The 19,142-nt window shown below is 37.6% G+C and overlaps 1 protein-coding gene and 1 pseudogene across 10 annotated transcripts in view; one reads left to right on the forward strand and one right to left on the reverse strand.

Annotated features, from left to right (window-relative positions):
* The window catches only part of GATAD2A (GATA zinc finger domain containing 2A), a 234,882-nt gene that overhangs the window by 92,561 nt on the left and 123,179 nt on the right, over window positions 1–19,142 (forward strand). The window lies entirely within an intron of this gene.
* On the reverse strand, window positions 15,480–16,309 carry LOC138160163 (trafficking protein particle complex subunit 2-like protein; annotated as a pseudogene).

Consider the following 19,142-nt stretch of genomic DNA (forward strand, 5'->3'; position numbering starts at 1 on the left):
CTGCTGGGGATACAAAGAAAAGGTGCCATACTATGTGCAGGGTAGGGGCACTGGCTTACAGACCAACCAAACAGGTCTCTTTCCTCAAAGTGCTCATTTTCCAGTGGGGAAAACAACATGCGAATGACTATAAGATATATACTTGGGAGGAATGGGGGAAACAACATGAAAATAATAATGTGTACCCATACAGTATAAATTGGAGATAATCAGCAGAGAGGAAGCGACTAACTTTAAAGGGGCCAGGAAAGATTTCTCTTAAAAAATAAAATTTTAGCTGGGACTTGAAGGAAACCACTAGGAGGTAGAAATGAGGAGTGAGATAATTTTACTCATTGGTGGGGGAAATTCTCTGAAATGCCCAGTGTTGGAAGGTTTTATGCTTCTCAACCTTATTCTCCTCCTTATTCTTACTCTCCTTTGTAGTTTTAGCTTCCATTTTCTGTTTTCTTAGCAATGCCCCTTTTTAATCCCATCTCCCCTTGTTTTTAGTTTTATTCCTTCCTCTGAATACTTTTTATTTACTTATATATGCCTCATTTCCCTACTACAGTGTAAATTCCTTGGCAGTTGTTAGTTTTTGTCTTCTTTTAGTGCCCATATTGTACTTAAGTAGGCCCTTAATAAATATTGAATTAAAGTGAATATCACTGGAATCTTAGGACATAGTTTCAGAACTAGAAGGGAACGTAGAACCTAGAATATCTTAGCTTAAAAGCCAATCAGTAAAGATTAATTAAGCACTTACTTTGGGCTAGGCAGGCACTGTACTAAGCAGTGTGGATACAAAAAAAAGCTCCTTCTTTCAAGGAGCTCACACTCTTATGGGGGAGATGATATGCAAGCAACTATGTACAGATAAATTATATATAGGATAAATTGGAGATAATCAACAGAGAGAAGGCTCTAGCGCTAAGACTTCCTGTAATTTTGATTACAAAATTTAAAATGTCAGAATGAGAGAAACCTTAGGTCATAGATTTAAAGGTAAATACCTTGTCCCACATTTTTAGAGAAGGAAACTGAACCTAGAGAAATTAAGTAACATGTTCAAGGTATTATATATGGCAGAAGCATGACTTGACCAGAACCAATGAGTCTTCTCAGTCTAATCCATCTGCTTCTCTACCTATACAACAGACACATACTCTCCCTTTCTTCCTCATCTCTATTCTTAAAATATTAATATGGAATTTGGCAACAAGTTGATGCCCTGGCAAGCAGCTTGGTTTTTGTGCTTTCTTCTCAAGTCCCAACCTTTATTAGTTACCATCTTCTTAGAAGCCAAAATTTAGGGGAAAGAAATGGTAATATTATGCTAAAGTGAATAGTCACCTCCTGTGAAATCAGTTGGGTTTTGTTAGGAGCTTTTATAATGGGAAGCTGAACCTAAATAATGTAGGATTTCACTTTCTGGTACTTGTGTTGTTTTAAGGACCGAAGAAGAAGAAAAATTCTTTGAGATAATATAGGAGTCCTTTTGTGGCTAGTTTTAAAGCCCAAGCTAAGAGCAATTGAAATTTTATCTCTTAAGCTACATTTAATCTACTTTTCTTCAGCTTCTTTAGCTGGGACCAAATGCTATCAGGATTTGTTTGTAGGCTGAAGACTTGGGTTCAGATTCTGGTTCTGCTACTTAATACTTCATGTGTCTGAGCCTTGGTGCTTTCATCTATGAAATAAAGGGGTTAAGTTACAAGATAATTTGTAGGAAAATCTAAAGTGGGGGGGGGGCAGTGGCAATGGTAGTGTAAAGAGGTCTGTGCTATTGTTAGCAATACTTTATATTGACCTATGGACTAAACCAGGGGTAGCATAAGAACAGGTAAACTCATTTGTAAAGTGGATATACTTACTATTTCAAGTAGCTATTTGGGTCAAATGAGACAATGCAGATTATAAACTACTTGTTAATTATGAAGCTTGTAGAAATGTGGGCCTTGGTTGTACCCGACTGTTTTACTTTGACTTTCAGATTTCTACTTCTATTGAATTGGATTTTGAGGGCCATTTGATAATTTCTTATGTTGTTGTATGAGGAGCTAGCCTGTAGGTGTTTACATTTCACTCTGGCTGAACCTCTTTCCTGAGATCTTTCTTCTGGATGTCCAGTTGTCCCAGGAGGACCACTGTTCTGCCCTAGTTCTTGTTTATTTTTGCTTCTCTTCGTTGACCCTGAAGTGCCTATTTTGTTTTGTTTGGGGAAGAAAACTGCCTCAGTCAAACTGAAAACTGGGAAGGACCTTAGCCAAGGTCTCCTACTTCATCCAGGGCTATCTTCAGTTGTCTTCATCTCTATCTTGCCACTGGACCCAGATTAGCTTTGGGGGAGAGAGTGAGGCTGGTGACTTTGCACAGCTCTCCCTCACATAAATCCAATACACTTTCTTGTCATGGCATCACCTCCCTTATGTCATGGTCCTCTTTGAGAATAAAGAACAAACAACTACAACATGTTGTTTCATTAAATAAACAACTTGCTGTCTTTATAGATTAAATGTTGTATCATTCAGACTTTTAAGAAGTGATTTTACAAAGTAAGTTAAGGAGGAATAGATTTTCCAAGTCACATTTGTGTTTAACATTGTATCTTTCCCTCTTCACTTTCTCAGAGAGCCATCTCTTTTGTTTTACAGCAAAAAATTAAAAGGAGGAAGAACAACAATTAAATTAAGCAAAGTTAAGCAAAATACCAAAAAGTGACGACATATGCACGGTTTCATTCATGTATATAACTTAAAACAAATGTGTGGCCTTAATATCAAAAGATCATACCACAAGCAATTTAGAAGACAGCCTATCAGTTACCTTTCATACTTGTTTTAATTAATTGAACCTCCTATCTTCTTTGCAGAGGTTGTAAACCATGGATGTATATATTACTGCATATACTCTCAGACTCAGTTGAAATACTTAGTTTTTCTTTTTTAAAATTCAGTCACCCACTCAGTCGAATATTAAATATCTACTGTGTTTATGCACTTAATATGCGAGATTGCAAATTGGGTAGGGAGGGAGGTATATATTGGGAAATGAAGTTATATTTAAAAACCTAAAAATTTATTTAAAAAGAAAATTACCTCTCCATAGAATCACCCCTTATAATAAACAAGTATGGTTAGTTAAAACAAGCACACCTGGACAGTGTTTGACAACATGTCTCTCTTTATATCTATAGACCTCCACTCTTCTATTGTGGGAGAGGTATGTTTGACCCTCAGTTTTCTTAACTCTGAATTGGTTCCAGTATTGATAAGAGTTTTGATATCTTAGTTGTTTTCCTTTACATTATGGTCATTGTGTAAATGTGTAAATTGTTCCCTTGGTTTTGCTTAGTTTTCCTGTATCAATTCTCATCAGTCAACAAGCATTTTTTGAGTGCCTATTATGTACGGGGCACTTGTAGGTAGCTCTTAATTGATTTCTCTGTAACTTCCACTCACTGCAGTGAAAGTTCAAGAAACTGTGATTATAGATAGAAGGCATGAACTATAATGAAGAATTGTTGGGTATTTCAAGTGGCAGAACATTTTTTCCAGAGAGGCAAAGATGTTTGAAGATCATTTCAGTTACCTAGAATGATTAAGAGATAAATACAAAGTGCACATTTTTAATCTGAAGGTTCCTTAGTGCTGACCTTCTCTCCCTAAAGATTTGCATCTCCCTTATTATTAAGAACATGAGATCTTGATACTTACTCACTCATTCATTTATTATGTGTTGACAAATCACTTTGCTTTCTTGTCATTTATCCAAAGACTTTAGTATTTTCAGAATATTTTTGGAAGCTTTTCTTTCTTTCTTTTTTTTTAAAAGCAATCAGGGTTAAGTAACTTGCTCAAGGTTACACGGCCAGTTATTTCTGGGTGTGGTGCTGAGTATCTGAGCCCAGATTTGATCCAGGTCATCCCGACACTGGAGCCCTTGCCCTTACTCGCTGAGCCACCTGGCCGCCCCTAAGCAATTGGGATTAAGTAACTTGCTCAAGGTTACATGGCCAGGTGTTTCTGGGTGGGTGCTAAGTGTCTGAGCCAGGGATTCGATCTCCAGGTCTTCTCAACACTGGAGCCGGTGCCTGGACGCCCCAGAAGCTTTTCTTTCAATTTAATTAACCGAGTGTAAAGTGCTAGCTGTATTCAGAGTGTTTGATAGGCAGTAGGGGAAACACCAAAGTTTAGATAAGAGCTTGTTCTGTCCTAGTTTACTTTACCTTCTTATAGAAGGATAAGATAAGATTAATAGATAATTGCAATGTTAATAAGACATTACAGAGGTACACAACAAAATTTATTAGCACTTTAATATATACTCCTTTTAGACATTGTTTGGATGTTATTCCCATTTTCTGAATTAGTGTTATAGGTTACAGTGGAAGAAAGTACAGTAGTAGTGCAAAGTTGACCTGTTTATTGCATTGCAGAGAATTTTAGTGTTAACTCCTTGGGCTGCTATTGTTGGTTAAATGACCCTGACATCTTAACCAAATCAAATTAGAGATACCTTTATTAGTTCTCACCCCCCACACTCTTCAAGATGCATTGTAAACTAGAATGTTTGCAGTTGACAAAACATGCCAAATGCTGCTATCTGTTTCATAAAGATAATACTGCCTATTTCAAGGGTTTTATGAGTTTAATTCCTGATACTCAATCTTACAACTAGCCATGTGGAACCAAGAGTCCCATGATCACTTCTCATGCTTTCTATTTGAGCAGAAGAATATAAGCTTCTCTAGGGCAAATACTGTTGAACTGAATTACGAAAAATTAAGAACCCACCCCAAAATTGTATTTCTTAACCTGAAATCTAGTTTTATAAAAATTGAAGAAAAAGTGTTACTTGGGTATAATAACTACTGACCTCTTTTTTTAAGATAATAGAATGTTGATTTGTAAGCTCCTGGAGGGCTTCTCAATCCCCTTTAGACTATTCAAAATCTTTTCTTCCTCAAGCTTCCTACATACCATGCTGCACACCATTCTACACCTCAGTTAGCTGACAATCTCATCTTGCCTTTTACTTTGCTGAGAAAAATGAGATCTTCTTCCTTGAGCTCTATCTTCTTTTCTTCTATTCTTGATATCATCTCCCACATTCTATTCCTTTACTTTCTTCACTTCTTACTATGGCCACTTTCCTTGTATTTGTCCTTGATCTCATCTCCTCCCAGCTTCTTCTATACAAGATTGTCCTATACATAATTCTTCCTGTCTCCTTTTAAAAAAAAAAATTTGTTTTATTTTCATTTAGCAAGCATTTACTCTTCCCTCCCCCAATTTAAAAAGGGGGAAAAAATCATTGTAACAAGTATTCATAGTGGAACAAAAACATACCATGTATATTTCATTCTCTATAAGGTGAATAGCATAGCTTTAAATCACTGCTTTGGAATCATGATTAGTTGGTAATTGCCTTGGTAAGAGTTCTTAAATCTATCATTCTTCTTTGTCTTTACAGTGCTACTTGTGTATAAATTGTTTTGGTTCTGCCTACTTAACTTGTCAGTTCATATAGATCTTCCCTGATTTCTCTGAACCCATCCTTTTTGTCAATTCTTATGGCAAAATAATATTCCATTATCTTCACATTAGCTATTCCCCAATTGATAGGTACTTTCTCATTTTCCATATCTCATCGTTCCCCACTTCTACCCACACTCCCCGCAATCCCCTTTTCTTCTGAGCTTGTTTTACTCTCTAGGACAGTGGTGGCAGACTTAAATAGAAATAGTTCTCCACAGGCTTCATATTGACTTAGAAAACCACAAATTAACGTTATCTATGTTCTACTGTATTCTTATTTAGTTAAACATTTTCCAATTATAGTTTATTCTCGTTCAGGCTACACTCAAAGAGGGTTTTTTTTTTGGTTTTTATTAGTTTGTTTACTTTTTTATTTTAAAAAATTCAGCCCCCCAACCCCTTGAGTTTCAAATTTCCCCCCCCACCCCCCCCCCCCCCCCCATGGCAGCATGCAGTCAAGTATAGGATTTGCAAATACTTCCACATTAGACATTAGTCAGGTTATAAAGAAGGATTGTAACAGTGGGAAAAAGGAAACAAAACCAAACAAGAAAAAGAGAGAGCAAGCCAGGTAATTTGCTTCAGTCTGCATTCAAACTCTGTTCTTTCTCTGAATGTAGACATCTCTCTCCATTATGATGAGTCTTTTGGAGTTTTCTTATAACCTTGCATTGCTGAGAAGAGTACAGTCTATCAAAATTGGTTGTCGCATATACATTGTCTGTAATTATGTATAGATTTCTCCTGGTTCTGCTCTTCTCACTCAGCATCAGTTTGTATAAGCCTCTCCAGGTAAATATGAAGTCCTTCTGCTCCTCATTTCTTATAGCACAATAGTATTCTATTACATTCATTTACCACAGCTTGTTTAGCCATTCCCCAATTGATGAGCATCCCCTTAAGTTCCAATTCTTTGCCACCACAAAAAGTTGCTATAAATATTTTTGTACATAGAGGTCTTACTCCCACTTCTATCATGTCTTTGGGATACAACCCTAGAAGTGGCATTGCTGGGTCAAAGGGTACACTCAAAAGTTTGCTACAGCAAGTTTTTAACCTTGCTACTCTGGGATACCATCATCTTTCCTGTCACTCAGACCTGTCAAGTAATCAAGGTGGCATCCTTGACTTGTCATTCTCACTTCACATATCCATAGATTTTGTTATTTCTCTTTTCACAAGATCTCTCATATACATCTCTTTCTCTCCACTCATACAACCACAACCCTGGTTTATCATTCATTAAGTACTTTTTGTGTGCTAGGCATTGTGACAAATACTGGTGTTACAAAGAAAGAAATATTCTCTGCTCTCAAGAAGCTCACATTCTAGTGGGAGAGATATCATGTAAACAGTGAACAACTAGATGTAAATACAAGATATATATATATAGTAAATGAAAAGCTAATTTCAGAGGAAAGACACCTGTAATGGGGTGGGGGACCAGTAAAGAAGACCTGTTAGTCTGAACAAAGAACATGAGAGGAGAAATAATGTGCAGTGAAGCTGCAGAGACATTTCAGGGCCAAGATGGTTAGACTTTAAAAAGTTTATTTTCATATATATATGTATATATAAAATAGTATATATTTTACTTTAGGGGCAGAATGAAGCTACTGGAGTTGATTGAGTAGGGGAGTCACATGATCATATCTACTCTTAAAGGAAAATTATTTTGGCAGTAAGTGTAGGATAAACTGTAGTACAGAGAGACTGAAAGTAGAGAAACCAATTTAGGAGTTTAATTGGAGTAACCTAGGAGAGAGGTGAAAAGGGCCTGAGAACTGAAGCAGTAGACTGAGTAAGTGGGAAGAATGCATCTGATGTGAGAGGTGTTACATAGGTAGAAACAGCAAGGTTTGGTGACTGATTGAATATTTGGGATGAGGAAGAATAAAAACTCCAAGATTATACCAGGATTACAAAGCTGGGAAACTAGAAGGATGCTAGTGCCTTTGGCAGTCCAGGCTTGAGAAGAGGAAGCTTTTGAAGATTGGAGTGTTTAAGTAGAAAGAAGATGAATTCAGTTTTGTTATTGTTTCCTTTAAAGATGTCTGTGGGACATGCATTCTGAAATATGTAGGCACCTGTTAATGTGAAACCAAAGGGCTAGATATATTGATCTGTACTTCACATACATGAGAATCAACAGTTAAGGAACAAGCTTTTATTAAGTGTCTTCTATGTATCAAGCGCAGTGCTGAGCTCTGGGGTACAAAGAAAGACAAAAACAAGTCTTGCTGTCATGGAATTCACAGTGTGATGAGGAAGCAGCAAGGAAACAACTATGTACCAACAGGGTGTGTACTGGATAAATTGGAGAAAATACCAGGGGAAAGGAACTAAGATTCAGGAGGACTGGGAAAGTCTTGCAGAGGGTGGGATTTTAACTGAGATTTGAAGGAAGCCAGAGATGTGGAGATGAGAGGGTGACGAGTTTGAGATATGGGACCACTAGTGAGAGTTTGGGATATGGAATGATATATGAGTATAGCAAGGATGTCAGTGCCACTGGATCTTAGAATCAGGGGGTGAATATAGTATAAGGAGACTGGAAAAGGTAGGGGGGGGGGCTAGGTTATGAAGTTCTTTAAAATCAGAACAGGAGGTTAGTATTTGATGCTGGAAGTGATAGGGAGCCTTTATTGTGTGTGTATATATATATATACACACACACATATATATACATATATATGTTTATTAGAGTGATGACATAGTCATACCTGTGCTTAAGGAAAATCAGTGTTAACAGTTGAATGGAAGATGGATTGAAAAGGGGAGAGACTTGAGATAGGGAGACGAAAGAGAAGATTATTGTAGTAGTTCAGACTTGAAGTAACAAAAGATTGTTCCAGGGTAGTGACTGTGTCAGAGGTGAAGAGGGGGGCATATACAAGAGATGTTGCAAAGGTAGAAATGATAGTTCTTGGCAATTGATTGGATATGGGGTTAAGAATAAGGAGTTGAAGATGATACTTCCGTTGAGAGTCTGTGTGAGTGTGAGGATAATAGTGCTCTTAATAGTAATAGGGAAGTTAGAAAGAGTGGAAGGTTTTGGGGGAAAAGATTAGTTTTGTTTTGGACATGTTGATTTTTAAAAAAATATCTTATTTTTATTTTTCCCCAGTTAAATGTAAAAACAGTTTTTAAAACTTTGACTTTCAAATTCTTTCCCTTCCTCTATCCCAAACCCTTCTCATTGAGAAGATAAGCAGTTCAATATAGGTTATACATGTGTAGTCATGCAAAACATCTGTAATCATTGTGAAAGAAAATATACAAAAATAAAAAACTCAAGAGAAAGAAAGTTTAAAAAAAAGTATGCTTCAGTCTGTATTTCAGACACCATCAGTTCTTTCACTGGGGATGGATAGCATTTTTCATCGTAAGTCCTTCAGAATTGTCTTGGATGTATTGCTGGGAAGAGCTGAGTCACTCAATCTGAGCACCTTAGAATATTGCTGTTACTTTGTATCCAGTACATTTTGCTTTGCATCAACCCATGCAAGTCTTTCCAGGTTTTTCTGAGAGCATCCTGCTCATCATTTATTATAGTACAATAGTATTCCATCATAATCACATACCACAACTTGTTCAACCATTTCCCAGTTGCTGGGCATCCCCTCACTTTCTAATTCTTTGTCCCCAGAAAAGGACTGCTATAAATACTTTAGTACAAAGGTCCTTTTCCTTTTTGTTTTTTATCCCTTTTAGGATACAGACCTAGTAGTGGTATCACGAGGTCAAAAGGTATGTGTGGGTTTATAGCCTTTTGGGTATAGTTCCAAATTACTCTTATAGAATGGTTGAATCAGTTCACAACTTGACCAACAGTGCATTAATGTCTCATTTTTTTCCCCACATCCTCTCCAATATTTGTCATTTACTTTTTCTGCCCTATTAGTCAATTTAATAAATGTGAGGTAGTACCTCAGAATTGTTTTGGTTTGCATTGCTCCAATCAGTAGTGAGTTAGATTTTTTTTTATATGACTATACATAGCTTTGATTACTTCATCATATCTTTTGATCATTAATCATTTGGGGAATGGCTCTCATTTTTATAAATTTGACTTGGTTTTCTGTATGTTTGAGAAATGAGGCCTTTATCTGAGAAACTTTCTTCAGAATTTTTTTCACAGTTACTACTGCTAACTGTTTTTCCTTCCATCCTATTCCCCTTGCCCCAGTCTACTCTGTTCTCTCTCCTTTCACCCTGTCCCTCCTCAAGTGTTTTGCATCTGACTACCCCCTCCCCCAGTCAGCCCTTCCTTCTATCACATACCCCTTTCTCCCCCCTTCTCTTACTCCCTCTCCTACTTTTCAGTAGGATAAGATAGATTTCTATACCCAGTTAAATGTATATGTTATTCGCTCTTTGAACCCATTCTGATGAAAATAAGGTTCACTTACTCCCCCTCCCTTTTCTTCCCCTCCTCTATTTTTTTTTTTTAAGCAATCGAGGTTAAGTAACTTGCTCAAGGTTACACGGCCAGTTATTTCTGGGTGTGGTGCTGAGTGTCTGAGCCTGGGATTCGATCTCCAGGTCTTCCCAACACTGGAGCTGGTGCTCTTACTCGCTGAGCCACCTGGCCGCCCCTAAGCAATTGGGGTTAAGTAACTTGCTCAAGGTTACACGGCCAGGTGTTTCTGGGTGGGTGCTAAGTGTCTGAGCCAGGGATTCGATCTCCAGGTCTTCTCAACACTGCAGCCGGTGCTCTTACTTGCTGTGCTACCTGGCTGCCCCTCTTCCCCTCCTCTATAAAAGCTTTTTCTTACCTCTTTTATGTGAGCTAATTTACCCCATTCTATCTCTCCCTTTCCCTTTCGCCCATTACATTTCTCTCTCACCCCTTAATTTTATATTTTAGATATCATCCCATCATATTAAATCCTTTATGATTTCCCTTTCTTGTTTACCTTTTTGTACTTCTCTTGAGTCTTGTATTTGTTTGAAAGTCAGCTTTTCTCTTCAGCTCTGGTCTTTTCATCAAGAATGCTTGAAAGTCCTCTATCTCACTGAATGCCCATTTTCCCCCCAGAACTATTATATTCAGTTTTGCTGGGTAGGTGATTCTTAGTTATAATCCTAGGTCCTTTGCCATCTGGAATATCATATTCCAAGCCCTCTGATCCTTTAATATAGAAGCTGCTAAATCTTGTGTTATCCTGACTGTGGCTCCATCATACTTAAATAGTTTCTTTCTGGCTGTTGACAATATTTTCTCCTTGACCTGGTAACTCTGGAATTTAACTATGATATTTCTTGGAGTTTTCATTTTGAGATCCTTTCAAGAGGTGGTTAGTGGATTCTTTTGATTTCTGTTTTGCCCTCTGGTTCTAGAATGACTTTCGGGTAGTCCAATAATTTTTAAATTATCTCTCAAATCTATTTTCCAGGTCAGTTGTTTTTCCAATGAGATTTTCACATTTTCTTCTATTTTTTTTCATTCTTTTTGTTTTGTTTTATTCTTGATTTCTCATAATATTAGCTTCCATTTGCTACATTCTAATTTTCTTTTTAAATCAGAAAAAAAGATAATTTTCAATAATTTAAGAACACAGATTACTTGGTCAAGAACTCTATTTGACAAGAAATAATAGGTAAAACTGAAAAACATTCTGACAAAAAAATTAAATATGAATATTACACATTCTACCAAAACAAATTACAAATTGGTATTTGGATTAAGTATGAACAGCTACATTAAAAAGTGGAGGAAATAATGGAAGTTTATTTCTTTTTATGTTGTTGTTCTTAATTTTATGTTTATTTTTAGTTTACAACATTCATTTCCACAAGATTTTGAGTTACAAATTTTCTCCCTGTCTTCCCCCTACCCACCACCCCAAAACAACGATCCCACTGAATACTCCCTTCCCCAATCTGCTCTCTCCTATATCCTCTCCCAACCCCCTTCCAACTTTCCAGTAGGGCAAGATGGCTCTCCATACCCCAGTGCCTATATTTTTTTTAAACATTTGATTTTAAAGCTTTGAATTCCAAATTCTTTCCCTTCTTCCCTTGTCACCCACCCTTACTGGGAAGATAAGCAATTCAATATAGGTTGTATATGTGTAGTTCTGTGGAAGTGTACTTCACAACTGTATCTCTGAGAAAAATTCTTCACCAAACCAGGATAGAAAATAATACAAAAGATTTAAAATAGATCATTTTAAAATTGAAAAGCTTTACATGAACAAAATATATACAGTCAAAATAATGGACATTCCTTGTTTAAGGAAGAATAATTCGCACAAATATCTCTGGTAAGGTCCTCATAAATGTATAGAAATTATTAGAATAGCCAGAATTATTAGAAATATATGACTGAGATCTGTCCAGCAATGAATAAGTGATAAAGGGATAGAATTTGTTTTCAAATAGTTTCAAATTATTAACAACATAGAAAAGGTTACTCAAAATCACTCTTAATAAAGGAAATTCAAATTAAAAAAAAGAATCAGGTTTCGCCTCCTATCCAGAAGGCTAACAGAGAGGAAAACTAATAGAACTAGTCAATATTGGAGTGACTGTAGAATAGACAGGTATATCAACACATTATTGATAGAACTGTGAATTGACCAATCCATTCTGCATAGTAGTATGGAAATAAGCAAAATATTTTTTTAAAAAACTAAAGAGTTACAGAATGTCCATAACTTCCTTTGGTTCAGAGGTCTCAGTACTAGACATACTCCAAGGAGGATAAAGACAGAAACAAAAGACCTCATGTATAGCAGAATATTCATGACAGCGTGTATGTGTATGTCCAAGTATTAGCAAGGAAACAGAAAGCAGGTGGCCACTGTTTGAAGAATGACTAAATAAATTTATATGCATGTAGGTAGTATAATATTACTACACGATATCAAACGACTTATAGAAATCAAAGGAACCTGGTAAAACTTAAGAATCAATGAAAAATGGAGTAAAATAAACCTAGGGAAAAAATATACAAACACATTACAGTTAAAGTAGAAAGAAAATAGTAAAACAAAATAGCCATTGGGCTTAACTGAATAATATTAAATCCAAAAGGGATAAATGTAAAGTCTTAAGCTAAGGAGAAAAAAAATGATTTTAACAAGTATAAATTGGGGAAACCCTAGTTAGGAGTTTCTGAAAAAACTCTGAAGGTTTTGACAGAGTGCAAGCTCCATATGAGTCAACAGCATGATTTTGTAACCAAAAAAGCTAATGCCTCGATTTCATATCCCAGCAGCCCTCTGTCATACAAAATCAGCAGAGTGCCTATGGTAATCTATCATGTCTATTTTCCAGGCTAGATACTATTTCTCCAACTGTTTCTTCTTTGACATGTTCATACTACCTTTCATCAGTTTGGTTTTCCTTTAATTGGAATATTTTCCATGTAATTAGTGTCCAGAAATGATACAACATGGTAAATAGGGTCTGCCCGTGGCAGGGTATAGCAGCACTATCACCCCCTTCTTTTTTGGGTATCATGCCAATTTTTTTCTTTTTTGGGTGGGGGCAGGGCAGTTGGGGTTAAGTGACTTGCCCAAAGTCACATGGCTAGTTAAGTGTTGGAGACCGAATTTGAACTCAGATCCTCCTGACTCCAAGGCTGGTGCTCTATTCACTGTACCACCTAGCCTTCCCTCCAGGTTTGCTTTTGAAGGCATCCTTCTTCTCATTGGCTTTTTAGACCTCTTACCGTTTGACGTAGTCTGTTTTTTAAGATGTTATTATCGCTATTTTTTGTGTCCTTTACCAAGCTGTTGACTCTATTTTTCATTATTTTCTTGCATCACTCTCATTTCTCTTTCCAGTTTTTCCTCTATCTCTCTTAATTGATTTTCAAAATCCTTTTTGAGCTCTTCTGTGGCCTGAGACCAATTCATCTTTTTCTTGGAGGTGTTGGATGTGACTTTATTGTCTTCTTATGAGTATTTTTTTTTGTTAATCTTCCTTGTCACCATAGTAGCTTTCTAAAGTCAGAGGTTTTTTCTTCATTGTTTACTTATTTTCCCAGCCTATTACTTGACTTTTAACTTTGTTAAAGTAGGGCTCTGCTTCCAGGATGGAGGTGCACTGTCCCAAGCTTCAGGGCTTTTGTGCAACTGTTTTCAGAGATACTTCAAGGGACCTGTAAATTTTCAATTCTTCTAAGGTGGTATGATCTAAGGAGAGGTGTGTTTACTACTCCCCTGGCCTGTGCACTGGTCTGTGAGCAGCCACAAGCACGCTTTTCTGCCCTGGAAGTGTGGGAGGGTCCCTCCTTCACTGTGGCCACAAGCTCTGCTATGCTAGTGCTTCTCCTCACCCTGGAACTGTGACCTGGATCTTCAAGTATGGGCAAAAAAACAGAGTCCAGGGGTGGCTAGGTGGCTCAGTAAATAGAGCACCAGCCCTGGAGTCAGGAGGACCTGAGTTCAAATCCACCCTCAGACACTTGACACACTTACTAGCCGTGCAAGTCACTTCACTCCAATTGTCCTCCAAAAAGCAAAAAACAAACAAAAAAACCCAGTCCTGCCTTAGTGCTAGTAAAAAAAAAAAAGACTCCTGTAATCTACTTCTGACTCGTTTTCCAACACTCTTATAGTTTGTGGACTGAGAGCTCTAGAAGCAGCTGCTAATTCAGTGGCTCCCAAGGCCTGCTCCCAGTTTGCTGGGGCTGTGGCTGTGCTAGACTCTGCTCCACTCCCAAGCCAGGTGTGTCAGATCCTTCCTGCTGACCTTCCAAGTTGTCTTTGCTATGTGTGTGCTGATAGGTCTGGAAACTGCCACCACTGCCAGTAATTCAGTTGCCATGAGACCTGCTTTGGGTTTTCTGTGGCCTGATCTGTGCTTGGATGGCACTCAGACTATGCTCCTCTCTCACCCTGGTGGTCAGCAGACCTTTCTTGCCAACCTTCCAAGTTGTCTTGGGATGGAAATTTGTTTCACTTTATCTTTTTGTGGGTTCTGCTGCTCTAGAATTTTTTTAGAGTCATTTTTTTAAAGGTATTTGAAGGGATTTGGGGGGAGAGGCCAGGCAGTTCCGTGCCTTTTCTCTGCCCTCTTGACTCCCTCTTAAGTATGGACATGTTGCTTTTAAGATGTTGAAGGGACAGCTATTTGGAGATGTCCAGTAGGCAATTGGAGATGCAAGATTAAAGTCTGGAAAAGACAGAATATTTTAATATATGGGAATTGATGACATGTCCAAGTAAAATTGTATCAAGGGAGAAGAGAAGGGGGCCTAAGACAAAGCTTTGGGGAATATTTATAGTTGGCAGACATCAACCTGGATAAAAATGTAGCAAAGGAGACTGAAAAGGAGTGGTCAGAGAACCAAGGTAGAAGAACCAAGAGTACAGTATCAAAACCTAGAGGGAAAAGATTGTCAAGGAGAAGGAGGTGATTGACAGTGCCAGATACTTACAGAGAGGTAAAAAAAAGGATGAGGATTGGCGGGGGGGCGGGGGAAGCCATTATAAGTGGCAAATAAAAAATTATTGGTAACTCTGGAGAGAGCAGTTTTGGTTGAATGATGAGCCAGGGAGCCAGACTGCAGAGAGTAACATAAAGAAGAGAGTGAGGGAAAAGGAAGGAGAGGCAGCAGTTGTAGACAGCCTTCTTAAGACATATGACCATGGCATCTGAGGAAGTAACAGGAGAGACAGAGAGAGAAAGTAAGTTTGGAAAGCAAGGCAGACACTGATAAGAAGGCAACAGTCTTTTAATTGGTATTTTCTGAGCCTGTCACTCTACTGGTTAAAAAATTCCATTGACTACCCATTGCCTCTTTTTTTTTTCCCTAACAGATTCAACTTTTTAGTGAAATAAACTTTATACACTCTTTCACTTTACACAAGTCTTTGGACATCCAAAGAGACCGACTTTCATATTATTCATAGGAAGATACAATATATCCACACATCACCATCATATACTTCACTACAAAACAGAATTTTTCAGAAATAACTGTAAACTATACTCTCTCTCTCAAAAAACCTGCACCATCATGGAAGTCACCATGTTATCAAAGGCCCTAGAATGAATATGGTCTCCAGGGTTGTAGAAGGGGTTTCACATGACATCTATGTAGGAATTATGTAGCTTTTGAAACATACCGTGTATCTTGTTGTCTTGAAGTGCTGTGTTGGAGGAATCCACCACCATAACAACTTTACCTTGGAATTTGTCACATAGCCATATACTTTGTAGTCTAATGTGGGGTACAGGAGTCTGTACCCTCTGATCCACGAGGGCCTTTCCCATTGCAGACACCTCATCTGCCATATCAAGAAATGTGTGCACTGTGTAATGGAACTTCAGCTAATGCTCTGCAGGTATGTTCTGGATGTAAAGTGGGTAATTCTCTTTGGCAATCACTGCGATACACACTGCCATCTTAGTAGGGAAGGGAAGAGTCCTCTTCCCATTGCCTCTTGAATCAAATGCAAACAATTCTGTTTAGTTTCTGTAATAACTTCACAACCTGACTCCCAGCATATTTTTTAATCCTCTTTCCTCCCATCTCCTTTACTCCTCTGTGCCATACAACCAAACTTGCCTCATATACAACACTTCATCGCCATCCCATGCTTAGAATAAGTTTCCTCCTTCCCTTCCCCTTGTAGAATCCCTCTCTTCCTTCAAGACACAGCCCAAGAACAACAAATAGTAAACATTTCTTGATTCTCATTAGGCCCTAGGTACATGTTACCTCTCTCAGTAACTATTTTAAATTTAACTACTAACTTGGATGTATTTGTATTTATTCTGTGCGTATACACATGTTTAGCCATTCACATGTAAGTTACTTGTGAGTAATGACTGATCTTTGCTTTTTTTTTTTTTAAGCATTTGGGGCTAAGTGACTTGCTCAAGGTTACACGGCCAGTTATTTCTGGTGTTATTTCTGTGGTGCTAAGTATCTGAGCCCAGATTCGATCCCCAGGTCATCCCAACACTGGGGCTGGTGCTCTTACTCACTGAGCCACCTGGCCACCCCTGAGCAATTGGGGTTAAGTAACTTGCTCAAGGTTACATGGCCAGGTGTTTCTGAGTGGATGCTAAGTGTCTGAGCCTGGATTTGATCCCCCCAGGTTATCCTCCCACTGGGTCCGGTGCTCTTACTCACTGTGCTACCAGGCCGCCCAGATCTTTGCTTTTTTTATCCCTATTGCCTTGCATATTGTAGGTGCTGACTAAATACCTTTTTTTTTTTAAATTGCTTTTTTGGAGGGCAATTGGGGTTAAGTAACTTGCCCAAGGTCACATGGCTAGTTTGTGTGTGTGTGACTAAATACTTGTTAATGGGTTGGTTAAACTCTTAAGGAAACTTAGAGACTAGAGAGCATCTAGTTCAACCTCTTCATATCATAGAGAAGGAAACTAAGGCCAAGAATTTAAATGTCTTTTAATACAAAGAGCACTGTATTCAAAGACCTTGATCCCAATTTCAGCCCTGCCTGCTGTTGACTCTTTATGTGAGTTCTCGCAAATTATTTCACCTGTCCTAACACTCAGCTTTTTTCCTTTTGCAAAATTTCATTGATGCTTTTTTGTTTATAATTAATCAAAATGTATTAATTACCTACTGTGATTTTTAGCTAGGTGGCACAGTGGGCAGAGTGCTAGATTGGAAGTCAGGAAGACATAAGTTTACATGTAACATCATTCCCTTCCTACCTGTGTAAGTAACTGGGAAAGTCACTTAACTAGAGTCATCTCTAGTTTCCGCATTTGTAAAATGGGGGTGATGGTGGTACCTAACTCTCTGGGTTGGTGTCAGGATAAAATAGATACAAAGCATTCTACGAACCTTAAGGCACTGAATAAATGCTGCCTGTTATTTTTTATTAGCTATTATTATGTACCAAGCTCTGGGGATACAAAGCAAAACATTCTGTGCCCTCTAGGGTGTTTTCCCAATATACATTCTCCTTACCTCCCCCTTATAACAAAGCAAAATAAGTGAAAACCAATTGACAAAGACTCATTTGTGAATGTATGAAACTTTGGACATCCATAGATACCACCAATCCTCCTCCATCCAGTGAAGGGAGGTGTGTTTTTTCATCTCTTCTCTAGGACCATTATGGAACTTAGTTTTCTCTTTTGTAAAGTGAGGGGTTGGGGGTAAGGTTGGTTTAGATAGAACTATTCTTTACAGATAATAGCTAATTCCTTTCAGTTACAATTCCTGTGATAAAGTGAATTGCCCAAGATTACTCAGCTAGAAAATAGGAGAGTTGAAATTCAGAAGTAGTTTGAAACCAAATCCTTTGCTATTTTAACTGTATCAAACTGCCTTTCAAGGGTACTGCAAAGTCTGGTGTCATTAATAATATAAATGACCAGAAGTCTGTGATTGTATTCTTTCACTTCTCACTCACTTTCCCCCCTTGATATCTGGAAAGCCTGAGGAAGGCAGAAAGAAATGTAAAGTTTCCATTAACATTTAATGTGGAAATGGTACATGAACTAATTAAAGAGCTTTACCCCTTTTCAGCACTTGTAATTAATAGTATGAAGTATTTAAATACTAAGGAGCCTAACCAAGGTTGTGATTTTTTCTTTGTAAATTGATCAAACTGTCTGGGAAGTGTTGTTTCCTGCAGCAGACTGGTAAATGTATTTCTGAGTGAGGAAGTACAGAGCACAAAGGGTTAAAGGCTGCCATTTTGTTATGTAACACCCTTAATGACATATCACCGAATGGCATCAAAATGGCAGTTCTTAACCCTTTATGAGACACCTTACCTTAGAGTCAAGGAAACAAAACTTGGAAGAGTGCTCAAGATGACAGACAGGCCAGCAGTGTGCTTTTTAACATCTTACGCAACCTGTACACTATCTGCTAGGCATTCTTTCATTTAACTTTTCCTAAGAGAAAAAAGTTGAACCATTTTTTTTAAACTAATTAAAATTTTCTCCCGTTAATTTTTCTGGTAAAGTCAGCTTAATTTTTGTAACCCGGACATCTATTTGGGGGGGGGGGGTGAGGAAGAAATTACCTTTATTATGTGAAGGCTGCATTCAATGGTATCCAGAAGAAGTTTGAATGTTATTTTCTAAATCTTCCTATATTTGATTCTGTTCTTAGTTCCAGAATGTGCTTTGTATGGAGTAATTAGTAGTTCCAAAATTTCTTTTTAGGAAGCAAAACAAAAACCAGATGGAAAAATAAATATGTGGTCAGTTTGAGTGCTGAAAATATTAGCCAGAAATGACAGTGTAACATCTGGGTATTCTGTTACTTTTAGCCTAATATAATTAGGACCTAGCAATTACAGTAGTCACTGTAACATAAGAAACTCTAACCTAGTTGGAACATTACATTCTTAGTGGACTTTGCAGAATGGTATATTTTGTCCCTTTTTAAGATATGTAAGCTTTGACCATGTTAGAGACAAAATTAAACTGCTAGTTCAGAGTTTTGTCATATACTTCCAGTTTGACAGTTACAGGTTTAAATTTTTTAAAGTAATCTTAAATTTTCCCTTTGTAAATTTTCTTGCATTTACATAGGACAAGGGTAATGTAGTGATTTTTCTGCTGTTGTCACTCACAGGCACTAGTTACAGTAATTGGGACACATTGTGTTACTCCAGGTCTCAGTTTCTTCATCAGTAAAATGGGGATTGCAGGATTTAGAAT

This window comes from Petaurus breviceps, unplaced genomic scaffold (genome assembly GCF_028583685.1).
Source record: "Petaurus breviceps papuanus isolate PSGF00001 unplaced genomic scaffold, PetGlider_PUasm1.0 180, whole genome shotgun sequence".
Taxonomy (NCBI): Eukaryota; Metazoa; Chordata; class Mammalia; order Diprotodontia; family Petauridae; genus Petaurus; species Petaurus breviceps.